The sequence below is a fragment of the Oncorhynchus mykiss genome, chromosome 30 (assembly GCF_013265735.2).
Source record: "Oncorhynchus mykiss isolate Arlee chromosome 30, USDA_OmykA_1.1, whole genome shotgun sequence".
NCBI classification, from domain to species: Eukaryota; Metazoa; Chordata; class Actinopteri; order Salmoniformes; family Salmonidae; genus Oncorhynchus; species Oncorhynchus mykiss.
In genome coordinates, this window is record NC_050570.1 from 25,719,297 (window position 1) to 25,737,903 (window position 18,607).

Consider the following 18,607-nt stretch of genomic DNA (forward strand, 5'->3'; position numbering starts at 1 on the left):
AAATTATGTCCCATCAATTGAATTTACCACAGGTGGACTACAATCAAGTTGTAGAAACGTCTCAAGGATGACCAATGGAAACAGGATGCACCCAAGCTCAACTTCGAGTCTCACAGCAAAGGGTTTGAATACTTATGTAAATAAGGCATTTCTGTTTTTTAAACCTAGTTTTCACTTTGTCATTATGGGGTATTGTGTGTAGATTGCTGAGGATTTGTTTAAAAAAAATTTTTTTTAGAATAAGGCTGTAACGGAATAAAATGTGGATAAAGTCAAGGCTTCTTAATAGTTTCCAGAGGCACTGTATGTTATGACACCTCTACGGAAAGATGTCATTTACAGTGTTCTCCGTTTTGCTCTACGACCCCCACAAGCATCGCAGGACTCTGATGTTGGTACTGCAGATATGCCAACGTCCGATCAGTTTTGGCTACACACTAATTTAACCCCTCTAAGGTGAGTCTCTCACAGACTTGCATACATGTTGGTTGTTTTGCTCTAGGATGAACACAAGACTCATCTGAAGGTACCCCGATACAAGTTGAAAATATTTATGGAAGTATACATTTAAGTAGTTTAGCCCCTAAAATAAGCGGTTAAATAGGTGTTTAAAAAAAATCTAGAATGGTTTCCTCAACTTTCTTATCGCTCTGATACTGTATAGTTTTGGGGGAATATCTGTCCTATCTGTTCCATGTGGTGAATTTTATTCAATACGTTTCTATGGGCTAATGGCATTAAGGCCAAATTCAATAATACTTTAGATGTAATAGATAAAATGATCCTTGGTATGACCATCTTAAAACAATTTATTTTGTTAGCTTAGTGATGTTGAGAGCAAAACCTGAAAATGAAAACTTAATCTGGCAAAAAAAAATACCTGATTTTTATAGGGCCCTATGTGTATCGACCTGGTTGCAGTGACATGCATGTGTGTGAGAGAGACTGGCTCAGTGGCCCCTCTTAGTTGATTTAAAAAATATATATTTTTTTTTACTTTTACCCCTTTTTCGTTATCCCCGTACGGACTCGGAAGAGGAGACGGTTGAGAGCTGTGTGTCCTCCGAAACACAACCCTGCCAAGCTACACTGCTTCTTGACACAATGCCCACTTAATCCAGGAGCCAGCCGCACCAATGTGTCGGAAACACTGTGCACCTAGCGACCGTAACAACGTGCGCTGCGCCCAGTCCGCCACAGGAGTCACTAGTGCGCGATGGGACATCATTGCCAGCCAAACCCTCCCCTAACCCGGACGACGCTGGGCCAATTGTGCGCCGCCCCATGGGTCTCCCAGTCGCGGCCGGCTATGACAGAGCCTGGACTCTAACCCAGAATCTCCAGTGACACAGATAGCACCGCGATGCAGTGCCTTAGACCACTGCACCACTCGGGAGGCCCCCCTCTTAGAATATCTCTGACGTTGGGGTTGTTTGTCTCTGACAAAATTAGTTCTAATTTCACCTAGGCTACATGTTAACATCACTGTTACGAACTCTTCAGAAATGGCTCTTAATGAAAACTGACAATGTCAAAAACGGAATGCCTAATGTTGACGCTGTTCACTCGGGCTTTAAGACTATAAAAGAGGCACGCTACAGTGTGTTTCTCTGCATCCCACAGTTCTCAGCACAGTGAGTACACTGACCCACTTTGGGTCTTACCAAGATGCTGCAGTCTGCACCGTTTAGAAATGCATGAGGCTGGGTGGCGCTTTGGGATTTAGCATAGCGTGTGTCTTTGTCTGTGTGTGTCGAGTGTGTGTGTGTGTGTGTGTGTGTGTGAAGTGACATTTAAGGGTGTCACACCCAGTCCTGCACTGCTGAGTGGCTAATGGCTAGAACATACACATGACCTCACTGTCACGTGCCTGTTTTTTTCACCTGGATGCAGCAGCTTTTGATTCTGACCCTGATCACACAGACACACACGGCCAAGCCTGTAGTCTCTAACAAGGGACAGCTAACTGTCACACCAACAACATACTCATCCTATTTGTCTGTGGAGACTCGTGGCTCATCACTGGGCCAGACGAACTGGTTCTCAATATAGATGTTTGTTGGAGATGAGATTATAGCACAGCTCACATGGGTCAGTGACTGTGGCCTGAATAAAGCTGTTTCTAGAGGAATGAGTCAGTCTGAAGGTGATAGCCTGCCTGTAGAATGCTTCGGCTCTGTCCTCATATCAGTGTTTTTGCAGTCAGTCAGTGGCTGGGCTGTCTCTTAGTGTGTGGGTGTGGGCCATCCATCATCCTTACTCACAGCCAAGTGTATACACACACTCACTCACTCACCAGGGTTTAGTTTGGCTGGTAATTGGCGGCGTTTGGCAAAAAAATGTAAGTGCTAATAAATATAATTTTTGCCCGCCTAATTGGGGCGGTAGGGAACCTAGTGGTTAGAGCAGGGACAATAACACAAAGGTTGCTAGATTGAATCCCCGAGCTGACATGGTAAACATCTGTCTTTCTGCCCTTGAACAAGGAAGTTAACCCACTGTTCCTAGGCCGTCATTGTAAATAAGAATGTGTTAACTGACATGCCTAGTTAAACAAAGGTAAAACAAAATTATAATAATTGACCGCGAGGTGGAAAGTTCAGTCCATGTAAATACATTTGACCACCATGCTTATCGATCTATTGGTTAATTTGCAAGACTTAGAGGAATTAAATTGGGGCTTGTGTATTTTCGTGTATCTTATCCCACATGGACAGCACACAGAGACAATTTCAATGGAAAGTCCCTTGTCCGACAGCGCTAGAGCCACTGCTGCAGCTCCTCAGCTGATTGCTGCTGGTGTGAAACATCGTCTTTTATAAGCCCAGACATAGTGTAACAATTCTAAATGCAATCGCCTGTTAACCTTAGAGTTGATTTCCGCTGCCCCATGGAAATCAAATTAGCATAATACAAAACTCCCCATAGAAAACTGTCAGTTTAAACTAGTGATTTTGTTTTGCATGGGGTGTGTCTCAATCAACCACATTCGCTGATATCGCACTTCCGCAGTGAAGGGTGACTGCAGTCACCCTTCATTGATGTAATTTATGTATATATGTGTGTGTGTGTGTGTGTGTGTGTGTGTGTAAATTACATCAATGCTGAATGAACACTTATTTTAACTTAATATGATACATCAACCGTTCCGTATTTTATCTAACGGGTGGCATTCATAAGTCTAAATACTGCTGTTAAATTGCACAACTTTCAATGTTATGTCATAATTATGCAAAATTCTGGCAAATTGAATTAGTCTTTGTTAGGAGGAAAGGGTCTTCACACAGTTCGCAACGAGCCAGGTGACCAAACTGCTGCATATACCCTACTCTTCTTACACTGAACGCGAGAGAAGTGACACAATTTCAGGCACCGCATTGATTATATGCAATGCAGGACAAGCTAGTTAAACTAGTAATATCATCAACCATGTGTAGTTAACTAGTGATTGTCAAGGTTGATTTGTTTTTTAATAAGATAAGTAATGCTAGCTAACAACTTACCATGACTCCTTGCTGCCTGCACTTGATTAACAGGTGTTCAGCCTGCCACGCAGTCTCCTCGTGGATTGCAATGTAATCGGCGTCCAAAAAGGCCGATTACCGATTTCTTATGAAAACTTGAAATCGACCCTAATTAATCGGCCATGCCGATTAATCGGTCGACCTCTAGTCTGAAGTCAGTACTGCCGATCTGCCAACTTCTCTAAGTGGCTACACATTAATATGACCCCTCTGTGGAAAGGTGAGACTCGAACACGTACATGTGTTTTGCTCTAGAATGCCTCAAGACTCGTCTGAAGTTCCCACCCGGTACCAGTTGAAAAAATGAATGGAAATATATATTGTATTTTTTATTTAACCTTTAATTTAACTAGGGAATTGTGTGCCGCTCTATGGGACTCCCAATCACAGCTGGTTGCGATACAGCTTGGAATCAAACCAGGGTCTGTAGTGATGCCTCTAGCACAGAGATGCAGTGCCTTAGACTGCTGTGCCTCTCGGGAGCCCCGCCAGCTTACACAGTGCTTAGACTGTAGAGGGTGAAAAACAGTTTTGATGGCCACGATTTAAAAAGGGCTACTATTTAGAGCTACGTGTGAAGAGTGGATCTGTTGAGTGAGAAGTTCATAACAGGAGAGGGGGAGAGAAGATGGAGAGGGGGTGAAGAATGGAGGATTTGTAGAGGGAGTGCTGCTAGGCTTAGTTTCTTGAGTAAGATTTTATATTTTCCAGAGAATATACCAATTTTCCTTCTCGAAAATTGCAAGAAATTACCGGGCTTCCCAGCATTCCCGTTCAAACCAGAAGTGCTATTTTACCTGTTGAGTGTAGGGGTTGATGTTTGGATGAAAAACATACCCAAATGAAATTTCTCAGGCCCAGAATCTAGAATATGCATATAATTGTCAGATTAGGATAGAAAAAACTCAAAAGTTTCCAAAACTGTCAAAATATTGTCTGAGTATAACATAACTGATATTGCAGGTGAAAACCTGAGGAAAATCCAACCAGGAAGTGCTGTTTTTCCTGAAACCTCTGTTCCATTGCATGCCTTCCCTCCATTTAAAGGGATATCAACCAGATTCCTTTCTCTATGGCTTCCACATGGTGTGAACAGTCTTAAGACATAGTTTCAGGCTTTTATTCAGAAAAATGAGCGCGAACATACACGTTGCGTCAGTGGATGGCTGGGTGCCAGCAGAGTTTTGCATGCGCAACAGTTTGGAACAGACATTTTCTCTCTCTCCTATTGAAAAATCTACGGTCCGGTTGAAATATTATTTATTGTAAAAACAACCTAAGGATTGATTATAAAAAAACGTTTGACATGTTTCTACGAACTCTACGGATACTATTTGGAGTTTGTCTGCCCCGTTGTGACCGCTCGAGCCTGTGGATTTCTGAACAAAACGTGCCAACCAAATGGAGCTATTTTGGATATAAAAATCTTTATGGAACAAAAGGAACATTTATTGTGTAACTGGGAGTCTCGTGAGTGCAAACATCCGAAGATCATCAAAGGTAAGCGATTCATTGTAGTGCTTTTCTGACTTTCGTGACCAATCTACTTTGCTGCTAGCTGTTTGTAATGTTTTGTCTGCTGAGAGATGTCCTAACATAAACGCTTGGATAGCTTTTGCTGTAAAGCTTTTTTATTTTATTTTTTAAATCTGACACGCCAGGTGGATTAACAACAAGCTAGGCTGTGTTTTGCTTTATTGCACTTGTGATTTCATGAAAATTAAATATTTTTAGTAATTTCATTTGAATTTGGCACTCTGCAATTCAGCGGATGTTGACACAAATGATCCCGCTAAAGGGATCGGTGCGCCAAGAAGTTAAATGCATATGGGCATTTCCATCAAAGGACCAATGAGCACTAATGTGAAGTTCATTGGAGCATATCACATTTGGTGTCAAATGAAAGCTAAGAGTCTCTATTTTTGAGAAATGAAGGAAGATATATTGGTATACGCTGTCCAACGATACAATGCAGTAAAGATAAGTGTAGTACACTGTACTATAGTCTTCTGTACTGTGCTCTGCTGTGCTGCACTGTGTTGTGATGTCCAAACTTGTGAACCATGAGGCAGTTTTAATTTTGGCATTTTTTAAAACATTTTTTATTCAGTGTAGTCTTACTCATTTTTACAAAAATATCATGAAGTCTAAATCACATTTTTTGTCATTTGAATAATGATTTTGCCCAGTTACTGTCAAACGGTGGAACATTTTAGTCAACTACAGTGGTTCCTCCTTTAAAAGTTGCATCATACTGTGGTATACCTTTGAATGCTGCCGCAGCATTCACGTAATTTAACTTCTTGCGACTAGCAATCCCGGATCCGGGAGCGTAATCATAGCCTCAAACGAATTAGCATAACGCAGCGGACATAAATACCCTTAGAAACTTTTCCTATTCATGACAATCGAAAGTGATGGTCGGGAGTAGGCTACAGAATGGAGGATTCTAAATTGTTTGCCTTCATTAGACAACTTTGTTCCAATATTTCTGTAAATCAGGGATATTTATTCCCGTAGTACTTCGTTATTGATCCATAACTAAATCAACATCTGCATTTTGAGAATTTTTATCATTAATCTATTAACAAAATGTGTTTATTAGGCTACTGTGCAGTCTACAATACATACTGTAGTAAACATGGGAAAGCGCCTAATTTCTTGCAAAAGGGAGAGCAGGCCATGTCTGTACTACAGAATGCAGGGCACACGGGAGACCAGTGTGATTTCATAGTTGTGATGTCTTCACTATTATTCTACAATGTAGAAAATAGTAAAAATATAGAAAAATCCTGGAATGAGTAGGTGTCAACTTTTGATTGGTTCTTGCTGGTACGGAAAATATGGCGCTGTACAACGTGACGGTCGGCAGTACAGTACTGGGCTATTTAGCTTAAGAATCCATCCAGGGCATGAGGAAGGACTTGCCTAGTTAAATAAAGGTTACACTAAGAGTATAACATTTCTGCACCCTCATTTTTGTATTCTTGACTAACCAATACCCAAATGGAGAGTTAGTGAAAATCAAAATCTCATTGATTTATCAAGACCAGTCCCCATGCTTGCATCAGAGCAGTGCGAAACGGTGATAAAATAGTTGTAGGCTTTTGCTTCTAACTTGTATATGCTCTTTTTAAAAAAGACCTACACCATTTTTAACAGCACATTACTCAACGCTAGTGGGACTGATTTCGCATATGGTAGGCCTACAGTGTATCGAAATATTTTTTTCAATGACGTGACTGCCAATAATTACATTTAGAGGATTGGAGGACTCAATTAATATCTAAGGGGCTTTTTCTGTTAGATATTCAGGTATTCACAGATCATACGTTTGTTTTATATAATTCTAAATTTAATAATAGTAATAATAATAATGGTTTAGGATTTCTGGTGTAGGTTTTCTCCATCTGTTGGTGTGCAACGCTTGCCTAACAAGTTAGCTATATTTTGAGAACCAGCCACTGTTCACCTCCAATTGATTGCGCTGTGGTTGCCGCCAGTTTTTATTTTTAATTTTTAAGTTGAACCTTTATTTAACTAAGCAAGTCGGGTAAGAACAAATTCTTATTTACAATGAAGGCCTACCCCGGCCAAACACGGATTACTCTGGGCCAATTGCGCGCCGACCTATGGCACTCCCAATCACGGTCGGATGTGATACAGCCTGAATTCGAACCAGGGACTGTAGTAAAGCCTCTTTCACCGAGATGTAGTGCCTTACCGCTGCATCACTCGGGAGCCATGACCTATATACAGTTGAAGTCGAAGGTTTACATACACCTTAGCCAAATACATTTAAACACAGTTTTTTCACAATTCCTGACATTTAATCTTAGTGAAAATTCCCTGTCTTAGGTCAGTTAGGATCACCACTTTATTTTATCTCTTGGCAGCTGTTGCCAGCAGCTCTTCGTTGTGCGTTAAGCATTGCGCTGTTTATGACTTCAAACCTATCAACTCCCGAGATGAGGCTGGTGTGACCGAAGTGAAATGGATGGCTAGTTAGCGCGCGCTAATAGCGTTTCAAACTTCACTCGCTCTGAGCCTTGGGGTGGTTGTTTCCCTTGCCCTGCATGGGTAACGCTGCTTCGATGTGGTGGCTGTTGTCGTTGTGTTGCTGGTTCGAGCCCAGGGAGGAGTGAGGAGAATGACGGAAGCTATACTGTTACACTGGCAATACTAAAGTGCCTATAAGAACATCCAATAGTTAGGTTAATGAAATACAAATGGTATAGAGAGAAATAGTCCTATAATAACTACAACCTAAAACTTCTTACCTGGGAATATTGAAGACTTATGTTAAGGAACCACCAGCATTCATATGTTCTCATGTTCTGAGCAAGGAACTGAAACGTTAGCTTTCTTACATGGCACATATTGCACTTTTACATTATTCTCCAACACTTTGTTTTTGCATTATTTAAACCAAATTGAACATGTTTCATTATCTACTTGAGGCTAAATTGATGTTATTGATGTATTGTATTAAGTTAAAATAAGTGTTCATTCAGTATTGTTGTAATTGTCATTATTACAAATACATTTTTTTTTTTTATTTTTTTAAATCGGCCGATTTTAAATCGGTATCGGCTTTTTGGGTCCTCCAATAATCGGTATCGGCGTTGAAAAATGATAATCGGTCGACCTCTACTGTGAACAAATTTGTGGCCTGCATAGAGCCCTGACCTCAACCCCATCGAACACCTTTGGGATGAATTGGAATGCTGACTGCGAGCCAGGCCTAATAGCCCAACTTCAGTGCCCAACCTTGCTTCCACTCAGGCACGAGTATTACTAAGTCCCTACTGTAATGTTCCAACATCTAGTGGAAAGCCTTCCCGCAAGAGTGGAGGAGGTTATAGCAGCAAAGGGGGGACCAACTCTATATTAATGCCAATGATTTTAGAATGAGATGTTTGACGAGCAGGTGTCCACATACTTTTGGTTTTGTAGTGTATCGGGGGAAGGATATAAAACTATTTTTAAAGTGTTGAAAGTTTCCAAGAGCATAGTGGTCTTCATCATTGGGAAATAGAAAAAACATAGAACTACCTTGACTCTGCCTAGAACTGGTCGTTCTACCAAACTGTGCAACCGGGCAGGAAGGACATTTGCAAGAGAGGTGACCAAGATCCCAATGACTGTGGAGGTAGAAATCCAAATCAACTGAGGGGGTCACCATTTTGTACTTGGATGAATTGTCCATTATAATACCAGGGAAAGAAATCGGACATGCTTATACCACTGTAAATTGACAAATATATTTTTATTTGATTTATTTAACCTTATATTTAACAAGGCAAGTCAGTTTTAAGAACAAATTCTTATTTACAATGATGGCCTAGGAACAGTTGGTTAACTGCCTTGTTCAGGGACAGAATGACATTTTTACCATGGCAGCTCGGGAAGTCAATCTAGCAACCTTTCGGTTACAGGCCCAATGCTCTAACCACTAGGCTTCCTGCCGCCCTGATTCATATACACATGAATCGAACATTTTCTAAATATTTTTTGTTGGTATTTTTGTAGGAATTAAACAACTCAGTTCTGTCACCTCACTTTTATTGACATAGCCTAGTTTTAAAACTACAAGGCCTGTTTTATCGGCACTGTTGGCTGACTGGTAAAATATTGAGGTTATTACAGTGTAGTAAGAATTACTTGAGTTTTAGCTTACCTTTTGACTGAAAGATGCAGCATGGTTAATTTTTACTTCACTTATTGTGATGATTTTTTTCCGAAGGAACATATCTAATTCTCCGCAAATCAGATAGATAACAGGGATCTCACCAAAGAATGTAAGAGGGGTGCTGTGCCACCTTGTGGACTGGCTGCACCGCTATAAAAAATAATACATCTAAATTAGACACCCGGTAATCGCATAATTTTTCGACATGAAATTGTCTCTTGTAGCTCATTTGGGAGAGCATGGGTCTTGCAAGGCCAGTTTTGTGTTTGATTCCCATGGGGGACCAGTATGAAAAGGTATGCACTCACTTCTGTAAGTCACTCTGGATAAGAATGTCTGCTGAATGACTAGAATGTAAAAGCAGACTTGGTCAAAAACAGATTAACTATAATTGTAGATAGGCCTAACTGTAATTGTAGCTGACTGATTCTCAAGACCCAGCCAAACAAATGTATAATACAATTCTACACACAAACTAAGGCTATAGGCTACGTAAAATAACCTGGCAGGCCTACCTTGTAGCAAACAAACAAAATAATTTGCATAGGCTGTAGGCCGTACCTGTAGACCTTTCTCAGAAAACAGAAAACACTTCCCCTATTACATGCCCCAACATGAGCCTTAATCCATCTCTCCTCTCCTGTACCTCGACTCATCCTTTCAGGAACTCTGGTTCATCTCCAGCTTGCTAAGATAAGAGGCAGGAACATCAGCTGATCCACACATTCCCAAATACACACCGCGTTATCCCTCACTGTCTGTCAACAGGTGACGGTTTGATGTCACTAGACAGACAACCAGACCATCGGGAGGGGGGTGAACCTCAGAGCATTGAGCTGCTGTGTTGTTAATGTGGACTCGCCTGTCTGTGGATCTACTGATCGGGAGCTGGGTTTGTGATTGGGGCCTGTTTGTGACGTGAATGCGATGTCAGGGTTTTTACTCAACAGGGTGCATTCTCTCCCCATTCCCTGAGCGACGGTCTGTCTTTTGGTGAGGGGCTGGGGAGGTGTTTATTCCAACTAGGTATGGACTGTTAGGTCCTCATCTAGTCTATGGGAATGTTGTGGCTTTCGGTATGAGCACTTTTACAGCCATTCACACACCTTGTGTCATTTGGCCTGGGCAGTGAACTTATTGACATCTGCTCTGGGGTCAGGGTAGAAACTCTTGGCAGCTGTTGGTCTCAACCACATATCTGGGTTCAGATTGTAACCTGACACAGCAGGAGGATGTTGGGCAGGTAACCGAAAGGTCGCTGATTTTAATACCCATGCCGACAAGATGTGCCCTTGAGCAAGGCATTTAACCTTTATTTGCTCCAGGGGCACTGTAAAATTATGGCTGACCCTGTTTTTTTTTTTATATATCTCATCCTTAACCAGGATCTCTGTTGGACAGGCAGGCAACTGTAGACTTGTGTGGGTGTGGAGAGCCTTCTGGTGGCTGCTGTTTGTCAGGTGCCTCAGGAATGTGGTGAAGCAATGGAAAATTGAAGGTTGAGTTCAGTAGTCTGCATGAAACTGATAGGCCTACTACGTACTGAACACTGCCATTTCGAGAACTGTTTGAAACGTAGAAGGCACCACCTGAACTTGTCCATTTCAGTTTGCGTGATCATTCTTCTTTCCAGTTCCATTGGAAAATGTGTTCCCCTGTTTGTGCTTCCCTGAAGGTGATGCTTGTTTGTAACTATTGTTCCACAAGCCTTGAACAAGATAAACCACATTTAACTTGAGGAGACAGAGCTTTTTAACTGCCACACACAGGTAGTGTTTTAGCAGTGTTTCAGGCCTAGCGCCTCTGTATGGTGTGTGTGTGCTCTGTCTGTGTGAAATGGGAGTTGTCCTGGTATGTTTAGATTACTCCAGCCAAACATTCTCTCCCCTGACTTACTGCATTGACTGAGCTCATCATTGGAACCAACTTTCACATCTCATGTTTTTAAATGAAATGCTGCGCAAAAGATTTGAAATGTTCTCTGCTACCTCTGTTGTTTCTAAATTATGTTTTAATTGTTTAGATAGAACAAAACACTGTGCATGCTTTTTTTATTGATTTGTATAAGGCCTTCCACACTGTCATTCATGACATATTCAGAGATTTTCAACAATTGGCCTGAAGCAGGCTGTGCTTCACTGGTTTGTCAATTATTTAAAGAACACAATGTGTATTTACTGATTCTGAACATAAAGGATTTCACACAAGGGAGGGGTGGAGAGGGGGGGGTCTTGTGGGATTATTTAAGATAGTCTTTGAAGAGGTTGGGTTTCAGATGTTTTTTTGGATGATGGCTTCAGGGGTGATGCTGGTTCTACCATTGGGGTGCCAGGACAGAGAAGAGCTTTGACTGGGCTGAGCGGGAGCTGCCCTGCTGTAAAGGCGGGAGGGCCACGAGTGTTATGTATGCTATTGACCCCACGGCTGACCAGAATCTTTCGGAGCTTGTCTGCCTTTATTGTACTGCAGAGGGCCTTTGTTGAATTGAAGTTAGTGCTAAATGCAGGTAAAACCAGGTACATGTTTTTTTCCAGGTCATGTAAAAAATATCATGATTTCTGCATACATACTTCGGATGGTGCCATCATTGATCGTGTTCCCACGTATAAATATCTGGGCATTTCATTCCACATACATGTTGATGAGTTAAATAAAATTTTATAGGAATAGGTCATACCTTACATAGGGGGCTTCTGAGTGGCGCAGCGGTCTAAGGCACTGCTTCTCAGTGCTAGAGGCGTCACTACAGACCCTGGTTCGATTCCAGGCTGTATAACAACCGGCTGTGATTGGGAGTCCATATGGTGGCGCGGAATTGGCCCAGCGTCGATAGGGTTTGGCCGGGGTAGGCCGTCATTTGTAAATAAGAATTTGTTCTTAATCGACTTGCCTAGTTAAATAAATACACTTAAAATGGCAGAAAACTGAATTATTCATTCTGATTTTAGACTATAGCAATATCAATTATGACTGCTGCTGCTTCTGTATTGAAGGCCCTGGACGCTGAATATCATAGTGTATAGCGCTTCATTATATTCGATAGGTTCAGCACTGTACTCTGTATGAGAAGGTATGCAGGCCTGATTTGAAGTCTCCCAAATCTATGCATTGCGCTCTTTTTGTTGATTTTTAAAGCACTCTTGTGTAAACTACCTCTGTACCTCACTTTTCTGGTAACCTACAGAAATAGAAGCATCAGACATGATCTCAGGAATGGTTAACTCTAGAGGTCCCTTTGATCTCGACATATTTAGGTAAATCTACCTTTAGCTATTTTGCACCTTGCTTCTGGAATGTCTACAGAGTTAAATGAAATTGAATTTTTTGGTGCCAACTCACGTGGTTAAATAAAGTTTATTGAATAAATGCATAGTGTATATGATTACATAATAATATTATGCATGTAGCATTGTCTATTTGTGTATGGTGAATTTGTCTATTTGTGTGTGAGTGTTCATGGATTTATTCTGTGCTCATCATATGAATCTAACATGCGCTCTCTCCTCTCCCCTCAAGATTGCAGTGTGAGGAGGACACAGACAGACAAACACCCACTCTCTGAGCTGTAAAGAGGCAGCCATTCCTCAGCTCTCAAGCACAATGCCCATCTGACACACAACTAGTAAGTACAAGGTGTGTCTGTGTGTTGTAAACTACAGTAGAAGCTCTAATCAGGCTTAGCCCCAGGCAGAATCTGAGCCACGTTAACTTTGTGTTGCTGTTGCAGACAAACGATTGCTCTGTTCTACTCTGGTTGTATGGTAGCCACTTAGACAGGGGACATAATGACAGGCCAACACACAGTTGGAGACAGAGGGAGGGAACTGGTGGCTAGACTGACATAAGGACAGCTATACCAGTGGAATGTCTGTGTGGTAAGTCTGTGGAAGGCAGCCCTTTGTTACTGTACTTCGGCTTGGATGCACCCGCACGCACACACACGAAGTCCAGCAAGCCACACAAAGGCCAGTGCTGTCTGTCTTGCACACAGGGTCTCTCTATGCTGTATGTCAGTGATCTGAACAGCTCCTTATTCCTCATTAGGTTCACTGTTGTGTGTGTGTGTGTGGAGGATTTAATAAGAGAAGGGAAGGACACTAGGAATGTTCTCAGACAGCTGGTGATTATTTAACATGTCACTATGACACATTTGTTTCAGTGCCTTTTGAGAAGTACAAGTTGGTTTTTAAAAAAAAAGGACGTTTTGATTTTAACATTGTCATAACGTTCAAAAACAAGTTTTTCCATCTCGAGGTTAAACAAAAAGTAACAGGGTTGACTGTAACACGGTTGTTTGTAACAGGGTTGACGATTTCATCTTAAATCAGCCATAATTCCCCTTGTAACAGGGAGTGGCAATTGAATGCATACTTCACAAAAAAATGTAATGTCTAATACAATTGAAATAAAATGGGAGTCCTTCATGACAGTAAAAAAAAAAAAGAAGAAAGGAAAACAAACAAAGTGAGAACAAATAATAAAAAGAGTAAATACTGCTTGTTTGAATCCCCTGTATGTTGTGAGTAGAAGGTGGTGATGGGCTGGTGATAAGCTATTATGAATCTCACAGAGAGATGAGAAAGCATAAGAAAATGAGTTATCAGTCAGGGAAGTAAAAGTGCTAAAAACACATCAGCTCACTATTTTAAAAAGGAGAAAAAGGTATAGGATGGAAGAAACGGGGTAAGAAAAGTGTTCCATCACACCACCAGAAAATTGCCTAAAAGAGTCGAACCAGCTCACCTGCTTTTACACCGATTGAACTACAGTGCCTTGCGAAAGTATTCGACCCCCTTGAACTTTGCAACCTTTTGCCACATTTCAGGCTTCAAACATAAAGATATAAAACTGTATTTTTTTTGTGAAGAATCAACAACAAGTGGGACACAATCATGAAGTGGAATGACATTTATTGGATATTTCAAACTTTTTTAACAAATCAAAAACTGAAAAATTGGGCGTGCAAAATTATTCAGCCCCTTTACTTTCAGTGCAGCAAACTCTCTCCAGAAGTTCAGTGAGGATCTCTGAATGATCCAATGTTGACCTAAATGACTAATGATGATAAATACAATCCACCTGTGTGTAATCAAGTCTCCGTATAAATGCACCTGCACTGTGATAGTCTCAAAGGTCCGTTAAAAGCGCAGAGAGCATCATGAAGAACAAGGAACACACCAGGCAGGTCCGAGATACTGTTGTGAAGAAGTTTAAAGCCGGATTTGGATACAAAAATATTTCCCAAGCTTTAAACATCCCAAGGAGCACTGTGCAAGGAATAATATTGAAATGGAAGGAGTATCAGACCACTGCAAATCTACCAAGACCTGGCCGTCCCTCTAAACTTTCAGCTCATACAAGGAGAAGACTGATCAGAGATGCAGCCAAGAGGCCCATGATCACTCTGGATGAACTGCAGAGATCTACAGCTGAGGTGGGAGAGTCTGTCCATAGGACAACAATCAGTCGTATATTGCACAAATCTGGCCTTTATGGAAGAGTGGCAAGAAGAAAGCCATTTCTTAAAGATATCCATAAAAAGTGTTGTTTAAAGTTTGCCACAAGCCACCTGGGAGACACACCAAACTTGGAAGAAGGTGCTCTGGTCAGATGAAACCAAAATTGAACTTTTTGGCAACAATGCAAAACGTTATGTTTGGCGTAAAAGCAACACAGCTGAACACACCATCCCCACTGTCAAACATGGTGGTGGCATCATCATGGTTTGGGCCTGCTTTTCTTCAGCAGGGATAGGGAAGATGGTTAAAATTGATGGGAAGATGGATGGAGCCAAATACAGGACCATTCTGGAAGAGAACCTGATGGAGTCTGCATAAGACCTGAGACTGGGACGGAGATTTGTCTTCCAACAAGACAATGATCCAAAACATAAAGCAAAATCTACAATGTAATGGTTCAAAAATAAACATATCCAGGTGTTAGAATGGCCAAGTCAAAGTCCAGACCTGAATCCAATCGAGAATCTGTGGAAAGAACTGAAAACTGCTGTTCACAAATGCTCTCCATCCAACCTCACTGAGCTCGAGCTGTTTTGCAAGGAGGAATGGGAAAAAATGTCAGTCTCTCGATGTGCAAAACTGATAGAGACATACCCCAAGCGACTTACAGCTGTAATCGCAGCAAAAGGTGGCGCTACAAAGTATTAACTTAAGGGGGCTGAATAGTTTTGCACGCCCAATTTTTCAGTTTTTGATTTGTTAAAAAAGTTTGAAATATCCAATAAATGTCGTTCCACTTCATGATTGTGTCCCACTTGTTGCTGATTCTTCACAAAAAAATACAGTTTTATATCTTTGTTTGAAGCCTGAAATGTGGCAAAAGGTTGCAAAGTTCAAGGGGGCCGAAATACTTTCGCAAGGCACTGTATGAGATGTTCAATTTTTCTTTTGAAAATAATATTTAAAGAGCGTTCCACCATAATGATACTCTGTTACATGAACTGAACTCTCATTTATCTTAAAATGAGGGACAGATTTTTTTTATTTTTTTTACCTTGATTTATTTCATGTGATTAATTTATAAATAAATAATCTTCAAAACATGGAGACATTTTGGGATTATGTGGGTTAAAATCTTAGAAGTGACAAATCCTTGAAGTGACAGGTTTGATGGAGGTACATGTCAAAATGCTGAATTTTAGCACTTTCACAAGCCGTTATTCATAATTAAAATGAGATTTATTAAATGTGAAATATAGTCTATTAAAGGGCACTTCATTTAATAGACTTTTAAAACACAATTTGAATGCACAATTTCTACTTAAAATATCAAAGGGACACAAAATGCGCTATTTTCACGGCACGACCCAGGTGTATGTATGTATGCAGCCGTACAGTTATGGACTATAGGGATACGGCTGTAGGTTGTTGATTGACAGCATTAAGCCTATAAGTGTGTAGTACAAGCTGTTCCAAGATAGATAGTATGAGCCCTAACTTCTCCCGATCCACTCTACTTCAGATCTCTGGCTAATGCTTACCCTAAGCTTTTTCAGCTGTCTCCTACCTACTTCAGACAATCTCCTCTCGCTTGCTCTCACGTGCTCTCTTTCTCTCATTTACTTGCATGCATACATACATACATGCATACATCGGAAAGTATTCAGACCCCTTGACTTTTTCCACATTTTGTTACTTTACTGCCTTATTCAAAACAAAACAAAACTGCAACCTACACACTACCCAAAATTGAAAAAGTATAAATATATATATATTTGAAATTGTAGCAAATGTATAAACTATTTTAAAAAACAAACACATTTACATAAGTATTCAGACCCTTTGCTATGAGACTCAAAATTGAGCTCAGGTGCATCCTGTTTCCATTGATCATCCTTGATGTTTCTACAACTTGGAGTCCACCTGTGGTAAATTCAATTGATTTGGAAAGGCACGCACCTGTCTATATAAGGTCCCACAGTTGACAGTGCATGTCAGAGCAAAAACCAAGCCGTGAGTTTGGAGGAATTGTCCGTAGAGCTCTGAGACATGTTTGTGTCGAACCACAGATCTGGGGAAGTAGACCACATTTTGTTTGCAGCATTGAAGGTCCCCAAGAGCACAGTGGCTTCCATCATTCTTAAATGGAAGAAGTTTGGAACCACCAAGACTCTCTTCATAGAGCTCTCTGCCTGGCCAAACTGAGCAATCTGGGGAGAAGTGACGAAGAACCCCGATGGTCACTCTGACAGAGTTCTAGAATTCCTCTGTTTAGATGGGAGAACCTTAAAGAAGGACAACCATCTCTGCAGCACTACACCAATCAGGCCTTTATGGTAGAGTGAACAGACAGAAGCTGCTCCTCATTAAATGGCACATGACAGCCGGCTTGGAGTTTGCTAAAAGGAACCTAAAGACTCTCGGACTATGAGAAACAAGATTCTCTGGTCTGATGAAACCAACATTGAACTCTTTGGCCTGAATGCCAAGTGTCACATCTGGAAAAAACCTGGCACCATCCATACGGTGAAGCACGGTGGTGGTGGCAGCATCATGCTGTGGGGATGTTTTTCAGTGGCAGAGACTGGGAGACTAGTCCGGATCGAGGAAAACATGTACAGAGAGATCCTTGATGAAGTCCTGAGTGCTCTGGAAACAGGTTGTCAGACTGGGATGAAGGTTCACCTTCCAACAGGACAACAACCCTAAGCACACAGCCAAGACAACCCAGGAGTGGTTTCAGGACAAATCTCAATGTCCTTGAGTGGCCCAGCCAGAGCATGGACTTGAACCCGATCGAAACATTTCTGGAGAGACCTGAAAATAGCTGTGCAGCAACACTCCCCATCCAACCTGATAGAGCTTGAGAGGATCTGCAGAGAAGAATGGAAGAAACTCCCCAAATACATGTCTGCGAAGCTTGTAGTGTCATACCCAAGATGACTCGAGGCTGTAATTGCTGCCAAAGGTTGCTTCAACAAAGTACTGAGTAAAGGGTCTGAATGCTTATGTAAATGTGATATTTCAGTTTTGAATTTTGTACACAATTTTTTTTATAAAAACCCTTTTGAATTTAATCATTTTAGAATAAGTCACTGTGGAAAAGGTCAAGGGGGTCTGAATACTTTCTGAATGCACTGCGTGTGTGTGTGTGTACACTTGCAGTCTCAAGTTTGGACACGCCGACTCATTCAAGGGTTTTTCTTAATTTTTATTATTTTCTACATTGTAGAATAATAGTGAAGACATCAAAACTACGAGATAACACACGGAATCATGTAGTAACCAAAAAAGTGTTACAAAAAATTAAAATATATTTGAGATTCTTCAAAGTAGCCACCCTTTGCCTTGATGACAGATTTGCACTCTCTTGGCATTCTCTCAACCAGCTTCACCTGGAAAGCTTTTCCAACAGTCTTGAAGGAGTTTCCACATATGCTGAGCACTTCTTGGCTGTTTTTCCTTCACTCTGCAGTCCAACTCTTCCCAAACCATTTCATTTGGGTTGAGGTCAGGTGATTTCGGAGGACAGGTCATCTGATGCAGCACTCAATCTCTCTCCTTGGTCAAATAGCCCTTACACAGCCTGGAGGTGTTTTGGGTCATTGTCATGTTGAAAAACAAATGATAGTCCCACTAAGCGCAAAACAGATGGGCTGGTGTATCGCTGCAGAATGCGGTGGTAGCCATTCTGGTTAAGTGTGCCTTGAATTCTAAATAAATCCCAGACAGTGTCACCAGAAAAGCACCATCACACCACCTCCTCCATGCTTCATGTTGGGAACCACACATGCGGAAATCATTTGTTCACCTACTCAGCGTCTCACAAAGACACGGCGGTTGAAACCAAATATCTACAATTGACTCATCTGAGCAACGGACAGATTTCCACCGCTCTAATGTCCGTTGCTCGTGTTTCTTGGACCATGCAA

At 41.3% G+C, this 18,607-nt stretch overlaps 1 protein-coding gene across 6 annotated transcripts in view; it reads left to right on the plus strand.

Annotated features, from left to right (window-relative positions):
- The window catches only part of LOC110521611 (ras-specific guanine nucleotide-releasing factor RalGPS2), a 136,062-nt gene that overhangs the window by 29,855 nt on the left and 87,600 nt on the right, over window positions 1-18,607 (plus strand). For 4 of the 6 annotated variants that reach the window (XM_021599288.2, XM_021599291.2, XM_021599290.2 and 1 more), the window contains exon 2: window positions 12,733-12,838. The gene's annotated coding sequence lies outside the window, so the exon portion shown is untranslated. Of the gene's footprint in view, window positions 1-4,982; window positions 5,025-12,732; window positions 12,850-18,607 lie in introns of those variants that run through there. The other 2 variants (XM_036969316.1, XM_021599289.2) reach the window with 2 other exon arrangements.